The following is a 10,939-nucleotide window of genomic DNA, read 5'->3' as shown; positions in this document are numbered from 1 at the left end:
TCCACAATCAGCTGGCTGCCGGCCTCTGGCTATATGTCTGAAGGAAGGAAGGCAGGAAGGAAGATGACAACCCTCAATAGCTGACCCAACCCTCAAAATGCTCGAGTGGCATCACTCACTGATGACATCACTCACTGATGACATCACTCACTGATGACATCACTCACTGATGTCCTCACTTGATATGAGATTAGATTTTGGGTACCGGCGTTTTTAGACACGCAGTTCATGGATCCAGAAAGGCATTCATTAATTCATTAATTCATTCACCATCTGCCCTATTTCAGTCACACTCTTTAGATGTCGGGCTTTTCACAGGTTTGTGCTTGTGGTTGACTTCCTCTTTAATGTCCTTCCATATATATTATATAATATAATATCATATAATATCATATAATATCATATAATATAATACTATATTACTATATACTTATAATTTTTTATTTTTCTATCCTTAAAGCTAAGTAATGTAATTTTTCCCACATTAAAATAACAATAAATACATCTGTAAATGGACTTGTAAATGGACTTGTAAATTGCAGATTGTTCTGGTTTGGGCTGTGCTGGTTGTGTCTGTCAAGGTGAGGCTGCAGCCTCAGCCAGCAAAGTTCTAGCAACAACAATAAGACGCCTATTTCACATCCCACACAAATCAGCCACTTTGTGTCTAAAAGGCAGGAAGCATACCTACCTACACGAATTACCAGCAACTCGGCTACTATTATTGATTTGATTTTGGTCACTGACCATGAGCGTATCGTCAACAGTGGGGTTGTTAGAAGTAGCATTAGTGACCATGACATCATCTTTCTCTCGAGGAAGATAAAGAAACCTATTTTTCGTAAACACAACTCGGTTAAATTAAGAAGCCTAAGGAACTACAATAAGGATGTATTTGTTGGTAAGCTTTCATGTAATCAGGATCTACGTGAGGTTCTCTGCTGTCAAGATGTGGATGAAGCACTTACTGCTTTTAATGCTGCTTTTCTGCAGACTCTAGATATCCTAGCACCTATAAAAACTGTTAGGATTAAACAAAGAACTGAGAAATGGGTTGATGAAAATATTCTAGAGGCCATCAAAAAGAGAGATGCCTGTCTTTTAGAACATAAAACTAAGAAGGACCTCAACAGTTTTTTACAGTTTAAAAAACAGAGAAATGAGGTCAAACAAATGGTCACCAAGGCTAAAAAAAATTACTTTAGTGAGAAAATATTGGAGCACAGGAAGGAGCCAAAGAAGCTCTGGAAATGCCTAAAAGAAATCGGTTACAGCACCAAAACTAAAACCAGTGGCAGTAACATCAGCCTAGAAGTGAATGGTCAAATAACTTCCAATAAAAAGGAAGTAGCTGAACATCTTAACATCCACTTCTCCTCTGTTGCTAGACAGCTAGTTGACAAGCTTCCATTACCTTCAGGGGCCTATGGTGAGAAACATCTGACTGGTTTCTATGGGCAGCTGGGCATTGAACCAGGCTCGTTGGCATTCTCCAGAGTTTCTGAAGCTGAGGTATGTAAACAACTGAAAAATTTGAAGCCTACGAAAGGCACAGGTCTCGATCTGATGCCGGCTAGGTTCCTTAATGATGCTGCGGAGGTGATAACTCCCTTCATCACCCACATCATGAACCTATCCATCACGTCGGGAACTGTGCCAGTGGGGTTTAAAAAAGCCAGAGTGATTCCTCTTTTTAAAAAAGGGTGTAAAAGGGACCCAAACAACTACAGGCCTGTATCGATTTTATGTTCTCTGTCTAAAGTCTTGGAAAATCTAGTGTTACAACAAATCAATGACTTTATTACAGAGAAACAGATTTTATATGAGTGGCAGTCAGGTTTCAGGAAATCCCATTCTACTGAAACATGCCTGATGTACCTCACTGATTTAATTAGGAGGGAAGTTGATGCAGGCAAGTTTTGTGGTCTAGTGTTGCTTGATCTTCAAAAAGCGTTCGATACTGTAGACCACGGCATTTTAATTCTTAAACTCAGAGCTATGGGTTTTAGTGTTTTAGCATTACGTTGGATCGAATCATATCTTACCCACCGTCTTCAGAGGGTGGACATTGACGGAACGCTTTCTGAAGTTCAAGAAATGGGGTGGGGGGTGCCGCAGGGGAGTATCCTCGGACCCCTGCTTTTTCTTTTATATATTAATGATTTTAGAGCGGCGACCTCTCCTGCCTGTAATTTGTTTCTTTATGCTGATGACTCTGTTTTAATGGTGTCGCACCAGGAGAAATCTGCTGTGGAGAAAGCTTTAAGTGCAGAGCTAGAGAGTGTTTGCGACTGGCTGTCCGACAACAGATTGTCTCTTCACTTAGGTAAGACAGAGGCCATTGTATTCGGCTCTAAAATTAAATTGTCTAAATCGCCAGGTCTCGTCATCAAGATTGGTGACATTCAAATTGATGCCAAGGATAAGGTAAGCTACCTTGGCTGCATTTTAGACAAATACCTATCAGGTGAGTATATGGCTCTGAAAGTCCTTGGCAAAATTAACATGCATGTCAGGTTTCTGGCCAGGAAAGCTGCCTTTCTCACCAGTCCAGTCCTTCACTCTCTGGCTTCTGCACTTGTTCAGAGTCATTTTGACTATGCTGCCATCTGCTGGTATACTGGTCTCTCTCAGAAACTCAAAAACAAATTACAAACTGCTCAAAACAAGTTGATTCGAGTCATTCTTAAGGTCCATCCACGTACCCACCTGGACCAAGCTCACTTTGACAGTCTTAATTGGCTGACAGTTGAGAAGCGCACTTTATACATCAAGCTGCTGTTCACTTTTAAGATTGTTAAGAATTTTGTTCCTATGTATCTTAAAAGCTACTTTTCTTGTGTGAGTGAGCGTCACCAGTATTCTACGAGAGGCAGTTCCACTGATTTCATCCCTATCAGATTTAGGACCCTGATGGGGAGGAACTCGTTCAAATATAATGCAGCGACTCAATGGAACATGTTACCTTCGTGCTTGAAACTGAGTGAGTCTATCTGCACTTTTAAGAAAGGCTTAAAAAAATGGTTACAAACATCCGCACTTTAAACCGTTTTATCCTGTCTTTTTAGTTCTTGAATTGGTTATTTATTTATGGTATAGCTGGTCTTTTATTTTATTGATTGATATGTTTAGTTCTAGTTTTTATTTTTTTATTTTTTGGTAAATTATAAACTGTGTTAGTAATTTATCTTCTAATGGAGTTGTATTAGTTTTAAATTATGTTCCCACTTGCACTTTTTTGTTACACGTATTTACGTTGTCTGTCTTGTCTCCATGGGGACCACAATGGAAATAAGCCTTCGGGCTTTATTGTGTTTTTATCCTCGGTGATATGTTGTCTTATGTCCTGTTTTTATCACCAAATAAAGTCAATCAATCAATCAATACCCACACAGATGAACGATCCTTTCACACTTGCCTGGACTCTGGAGCACATAATGAGAAAGGAGCCAACAGGACCTTTAATCCTTGTGGGTTTTAGACACAAAATGGCTGATTTGGGTGGGATGTAAAATCGGCTAATAGTGTAAAAAAAGAAAGTGGTACAAAATAAAGCACCGTCAAGCTAGTGTAAAGGTGTGAAATACAAGACCTGTTCAAAAAAATAATGAGCATTTATTTATTTATTTATTTATTTATTTATTTATTTATGTATTTATTTATGCAGATAGTCTGCGTTCATTCACAATCTGCCTCTTCAACGCCTGTAGGCTTCAGTAGCTCTGCCTCAGGCTGGATGCTGCATGATAGACAGCTCATCAAGAGTGACAAGAGGAGGCAAGAATCTGAGGGAGAGGAGGGGGCGGGACCAACAATCCACGCACAAAACGCTGCATATTGCACATTTTTCATTGCGTATGTTTTGTCCTGCACTGCCTATGCAACGCAGGCGACTTATCTTTTTGTGCATTTTAATTCTTTATTTATGTTCTACTCTTATACCCTTTAACATCTCTCTATTGTTATTTGTGTTGGTTATCTTAAGCCTGCATTTCTCATCTAATGTCTTATTCCTCATTGTGTAAAACACTTTGAATCAACAAAATGCTTCCTGTGCTAATTATTTACTTTATTTTAATATTTTAATTTGAATGATTTACAAAGTACTTAATAAATGAGCCACTTAATTTGTTGTCCTTATATGACCTGCACTTTAGGAGTGCACACACCCACAGACGCACGCACGCACGCACGCACGCACGCACGCACGCACGCACGCACGCACGCACGCACGCACGCACGCACGCACGCACGCACGCACGCACGCACACACGCACACACACACACACACACACACACACACACACACACACACACACTCCAGGTATGGACCAGGGAATCGGCTGGCTCTTTCCCAGCTCGACACCTCATTCTGTGCGGGGAGCAGATAGGAGCGGAGACCTGAGGTGGTGTGTTTGAGTCTTTTTGTCCTGCAGCCCACAGAGAGCATGGAGCAAAATCAGGGCCTGGGTCAGACGAGAAACCCTCTCCCTCTCCCAGGATCAGCTGCCTTCCCTGCATGGCTCTGAAAACCAAACGTCTATATCAGCCTCTGATAGAGAGATAATGCTTTCTGCCTGTCTCTGCATCTGCCCGGGAAGCAAATGATGCCCTCCAGAAAACCTTGGGCCTGGTTTCACTGAGCTTTAAAAAGAGATTTTACGGCGACGTTTATAGATAGCAGAATTAATGACCTTACTCCTGTCAGTAAAGTCCCCATGAAATGAACTCGCGTAACTTTTACTTGCAAAAAGTCAAAGTGTCTTTAATGGTGAACTCATGCTGCAGCAGTAGGCATAAATAAAACATCCAACCAATTTTGAACAATCCTCTCCACCCCTCCCATCAACTCCCTGACTGATATTGGTTTTAGACTATGGAATGATCCCTCTCTGTTATGTCAAGCCCCAACATCCTGTTTCAACAGGAAGACATACATACATTAAATCAAGGAAGTAAAGATGTTTCATGTAGGTCTTTAAAGGTACAACTGTTCACGAGCAATTGTGATGTCATCGGGATGTCATCATCAGTGATGATCTTCTTCTTCTTCTAATGGCTTTCCGGCAGACTGGATGCCTTGTGGCACATTGCTGCCTCTCACAGTTGGATGGTCTCACTCTAGACCTGGTTCTTGTACTTCTTTCAAGTTTCCGGTGTTTCTCACACCTCCTCAATCTTGGCTGTTGCGCCTCGTCTCATGCTCCTCCGCTCCTCCCCTCCCTCCGTGAGAGGAGTCTGTCTGCAAGGAAATACACAAATTATGGACAGAGCCATGACCAAGACTCCTCAGTTGAGTCTGATTGATTCACTCAGACTCTTGTAGACTCCTGAGTTGAGTATGTCTGTCTGATTCACTCAGACTCTTGTAGACTCCTGTGTTGAGTCTGTCTGTCTGATTGATTCACTCAGACTCTTGTAGACTCCTGAGTTGAGTCTGTCTGATTGATTCACTCAGACTCTTGTAGACTCCTGAGTTGAGTCTGTCTGTCTGATTCACTCAGACTCTTGTAGACTCCTGAGTTGAGTCTGTCTGTCTGTCTGATTGATTCACTCAGACTCTTGTAGACTCCTGAGTTGAGTCTGTCTGTCTGATTCACTCAGACTCTTGTAGACTCCTGAGTTGAGTCTGTCTGATTGATTCACTCAGACTCTTGTAGACTCCTGGTTGAGTCCATCTGATTGATTCACTCAGACTCTTGTAGACTCCTGAGTTGAGTCTGTCTGTCTGATTCACTCAGACTCTTGTAGACTCCTGGTTGAGTCCATCTGATTGATTCACTCAGACTCTTGTAGACTCCTGAGTTGAGTATGTCTGTCTGATTCACTCAGACTCAGACTCCTGAGTTGAGTCTGTCTGTCTGATTCACTCAGACTCTCGTAGACTCCTGAGTTGAGTCTGTCTGTCTGATTCACTCAGACTCGTGTAGACTCCTGAGTTGAGTCTGTCTGATTGATTCACTCAGACTCTCGTAGACTCCTGAGTTGAGTCTGTCTGTCTGATTCACTCAGACTCGTGTAGACTCCTGAGTTGAGTCTGTCTGTCTGATTCACTCAGACTCTCGTAGACTCCTGAGTTGAGTCTGTCTGTCTGATTCACTCAGACTCTTGTAGACTCCTGAGTTGAGTCTGTCTGTCTGATTGATTCACTCAGACTCTTGTAGACTCCTGAGTTGAGTCTGTCTGTCTGATTCACTCAGACTCTTGTAGACTCCTGAGTTGAGTCTGTCTGTCTGATTGATTCACTCAGACTCTTGTAGACTCCTGAGTTGAGTCTGTCTGTCTGCAGGATATCTCAAAAAAGTTATCAACGGCTTTGCACAAAACTTCCAATTCTGGACAGCTATGGGGGGCAAAAATCACAATCATGTGCCCCATATATGTTTTCACTGAACTTACTCGTAAATTAATCCTCCATCTGTCTTTTTTAAAGTTTAATATCAATTTCTCCTGAACTTGTAAGTGATTTTCTTCCAGTCCCTGCAAATGGACGATATTTTTCGCATTAAAAATACATATCCAATTCCGGACACTTTTGTCCATGTCGTTATATTCATATGCACAATATTAAGGCTTTATTAACTATACCCCTTTACATGCATGGACACACTCTCTCTCTCTCTCTCTCTCTGCCTGTCTGTCTCTCTCTGTCTGTCTCTCTCTCTCTGCCTGTCTCTCTGTCTGTCTGTCTTTCTGTCTGTCTCTGCCTGTCTCTCTCTCTGTCTGTGTGTCTGTCCCTCTCTCTGACTGTCCCTCTCTCTGCCTGTCTCTCTGTCTGTCTGTCTGTCTCTGCCTGTCTCTCTCTCTCTCTGTCTGTGTGTCTGTCCCTCTCTCTGCCTGTCTCTCTCTCTGCCTATCCCTCTGTCTGTCTCTCTGTCTGTCTATCTATCTGCCTGTCCGTCTTTCTGTCTCTGTCCCTCTCTCTGTCTGTCTGTCTGTCTGTCTGTCTGTCTGTCTCTCTCTCTCTGCCTGTCTGTCTCTGCCTCTGTCTGTCTGCCTGTCTGTCTCTCTCTCTCTCTCTCTGTCTATGCCTGTCCCTCTTTCTGTCTGTCTGTCTGTCCCTCTCTCTCTCTGTCTGTCTGTCTGTCTGTCTGTCTGCCTCTCTCTGTTTGCCTGTCTGTGTCTCTGCCTGCCTGTCTGTCTCTCTCTCTCTGCCTCTCTCCGTCTGTCTGTCTGCCTGTCTGTCTGTCTGTCTGTCTGTCGCTCTCTCTACCTGTCTGTCTGTCTGTCTGTCTGTCTGTCTCTCTCTCTCTGTATATGTTTATGTTGGCAGCGGCCTCGCAGGGGAAAAAAAACCTCTTCCATGCAACAACGCCAAGAAACCATCGCTCACCTTCAACTCCGCGGAAAAGCAGCAGAAAAAAACAACTGTCGACTGCTGCCAACCTTGAAACTCAAAGGCAGAATGACCTCCATGTGCCTCCATTAGCTATAACACACACACACACACACACACACACACTCACACACACACACACACACACACACACACACACACACACACACACACACACACACACACACACACACAATAGCTCAGCGATATGTCCACCCGCCAAAGGTCGGAAATGATGTGGTTACTTTGGAGGTTGTATGAAAGGTTCGTTGGCTCTCTCTTTCTCGCCTTTGTGTTGATGCAGCCGTGGTGGAATGTGGATCTAGAAACCGGAGATTTTGGAGATTTATATCTTGGAATGTTTTTGTTGTTTCCCTAAGAACGGGGTGTGAGAGAACCTTGAAGGGACCTCCAGCGATGGTTTCCATCTTCAGATCTGTCTTGCGTGTTGTCTCTCAACTTCTTCTCTCAACTTTATCGTGGTTTCCTCCCCACTCGCTCAGTTACTCCCACCTCTCCTTTGCTCTCCCCCTCCCCCCACCGCTACCTCCTCCCCCAACCCGGCCTCTCCTTGACAGATGAGTGAGGTCAGAGGTCATCTGGTTGTAATTAGGAGGGAGCTGGCTTGGCACACCGCCCGCTTCCTGTTTCTAATTTAAAGGGAAAACCAGGCGGCAAGCTCGGGCTTGGACAGAGGAGCCGCAGAAGTGATACTGAAAGCTGTAGTTCCTCGAATGGCCACTTGAGGCTGGCTCCAAAAGCGAATCAATCCCCATATAGGCCCCCATATTAAAATGCCCATCTTTACAACCGGATTAAACATGCTTACAGCCTGGTTCAAAACACGGTTTTGGTCTATATAGCCAATTTGGGAGCATACCTATGTTCCCCGGGTCCTATATTCCCCGGGTCCTATGTTCCCCGTTTTTGTGGGACCGGGCCACACATAGGCTTCAAAACAGGAGTTCAAAAGTGTCACGCTGACTCTGTCCATAGTTTTTATACACTCTATATGGGAAAAACAGCCTTCAGTCAGAGAGAGAGAGAGAGAGAGAGAGAGAGAGGGAGAGAGAGAGAGAGAGAGAGAGAGAGCTAGAGAGAGAGAGAGAGGGAGAGAGAGAGCTAGAGCGAGGGAGAGAGAGCTAGAGAGAGAGAGAGAGAGAGAGAGAGCATCCCTGAAAACACTTGTTAGCTTGCATTTGGCCTCAGCCACGAGCCTCCCTGCCCCAAGTACAGTAAAACTCTTGAAGCTGTCTGTCTTGCCTCATAACATTCATCACAAGCTGTCAGCCATTTCCCCTCTGTTTGGTCACTTACATAACAGCCAGCCAGACACTGCAGGATACCACACCATTATTTTCACTGAGCTATTATTTTGTTATTATGTTACACATGGCTCTCGTTATCTAAGTTTAGTCTTGAGGGAATTGTGCAGCCTTCTTTTTATAATCTTTTTATAATCCAGTATCAGTATCAGTGTCAATAGACAGGTTAGGTAACCCCGCGTTCACCCCGCCAACAACACAATCAAGCCACCACACATCCATTTCCTGTAGAGTAGAGTGATTTTCTTTTCTTTCCCCCCGTTTATTGTCAACTAATGCTACCTCATTAGCACTTGCTACTTGCTAGTTGGCTAAGTTAATTCATCAACAAAAATTACAATTGTATGAAATACATGATTTGACTGACATAGATGTAATCTGAGCCTCTGGCCCTTCCCACAATCAAGAATATCCACCTGTAGTCGGTACCGGTGGTCACAAGATTTGGGGGGGGTTATGGCTTATGGGATAGGAAAACATATTTAATAGAAATCTATGATAAAATAAAAAATTGGTGACACCTCATAGGTATCATCAGAAAGCATCTCAGAATAGTTAATATACAGTTACTTGCAATCCTTGTGGCTGTGGTTCTTTTGGCTGCATCTGCTATCTGTTCTTGTAAAGGTAAACCATAATATTATATTACATATAGTATGTATGTATACATGTAGGCTATACTGTGTGCAAACTGTGCATACCTACACACAGACTGTCTGTCATGCAGAGATGCTTGTGTTGGTTAAACCCTGATGCCAGGGGCGGACTGGGATTCTAATTCAGGCCGGGCATTAGATACCAAGCAGGCCAGGCCAACACGGGCCGACGCGCTAAAAATTTGGGCCGTTTGAAGCCCAATTTGGGCCGTTTGAAGCCAGATTTGGGCCGTTTGAAGCCCAATTTGGGCCATTTGAAGCCAGATTTGGGCCGTTTGAAGCCCAATTTGGGCCGTTTGAAGCCAGATTTGGGCCGAGTCCAATTTTACAATGAGATGCACCCACTTTAACCCTGAATAAAGTAATAAAACCACTAGTAAACCAGTAGGCGGCGCCTGGCCTGCTGTTCAGTGAGTGGCCTGACTGGGGGCACAATTATTATTATTTTTTTGCAGGCCAGGCCAGGGCAGGCCACCGGGCATTTGCCCGACGTGCCCGATTATGCAGTCCACGCCTGCCTGATGTGTTAGCCAGTGTTTCACACACTGCAGGGATAATTGGCCGTGAATTTACACCGCTTGGTTGTTTATTTCAATAGGATTAAGTGAGCCAGCATCAACTGGCGGGGTGTCTTAAACAATCTTGTAAAAGGATTTAAGTTCAACTGGCTGATCGTTGCAACTGACTGAGAAGGTATGTGGTAAAGCCCTGCAGTTGCTCCGCAGGATTATTCACTAATGGGCGACATAGTGAGCACCATGGAGTTTGCACACTCTCTTGTTTCCCGTAGCTTATTTTCCTCATCAGGGCCATTTCCGTTTCTGTTATTTGATTTCCTCTACGTGTGCTTTATGCATGTTGTTGTTGTCATGGGCGATTCTAGGCTTTGCAACCAGGGGGCGCAAGATGAGGGAGCAATGCTTCACCCACTATAGGGCAGTGGTTCCCAAACTATAGGGTCGCGACCCTAAGTGGGGTCGCCTGGAATTCGAATACGGTCGCCTTTTTTTTTTACACCACACACAATTTAATATTACCGAAGATGATTAGGGTCACTTGCGATTTTTTGTTTGTTTATTTAAAGTGATAATCTCTAAGATTTCAGTTTTCTTCTCTTTGGTGACACCTTAATGGCGGTGGATGGTAATTGCAGGTGCGATCCAAACTGTAAAGTCACATAATGTCACTATACTGCAAAGGCTTCATCCAAATGGACATAACCTCAATCAACATTGTGAGTGACTCTTTTTTTTTTATGGAAATCTTTTAGATTATACCTTTAAATCAGGATTCTGAGAATAAAGTCAGAATTCTGAGATTAAAGTCAGAATTCGAAGTTACTGTCAGAATTTTGAGAAAAAAAGTATGAATTTTGAGATTAGAGTCAGAATTCTGCGGGGAAAAAGAAGCATATGTGACGATGTCACTCATGATGTTATCGATGGTTTGGAAACCCCTGCACTAGGGGGGTCTGGGGAGGTGGGGAGGACGTGCCCTTCCATGAAGAAAATTATTTTAAACTGAAATGCATCAATGTGGTGCACTTTGAGAGCAAATTGAAGAGGCTAGATCTATGAAGAACTACACACATCACATTAATATCCTCTTTTATTCTGTGTCTT

The sequence above is a fragment of the Poromitra crassiceps genome (assembly GCF_964638095.1).
Source record: "Poromitra crassiceps genome assembly, chromosome: 4".
Taxonomy (NCBI): Eukaryota; Metazoa; Chordata; class Actinopteri; order Beryciformes; family Melamphaidae; genus Poromitra; species Poromitra crassiceps.
The sequence above is the reverse complement of the archived record's forward strand: the minus strand, read 5'-3'. Positions refer to the sequence as shown.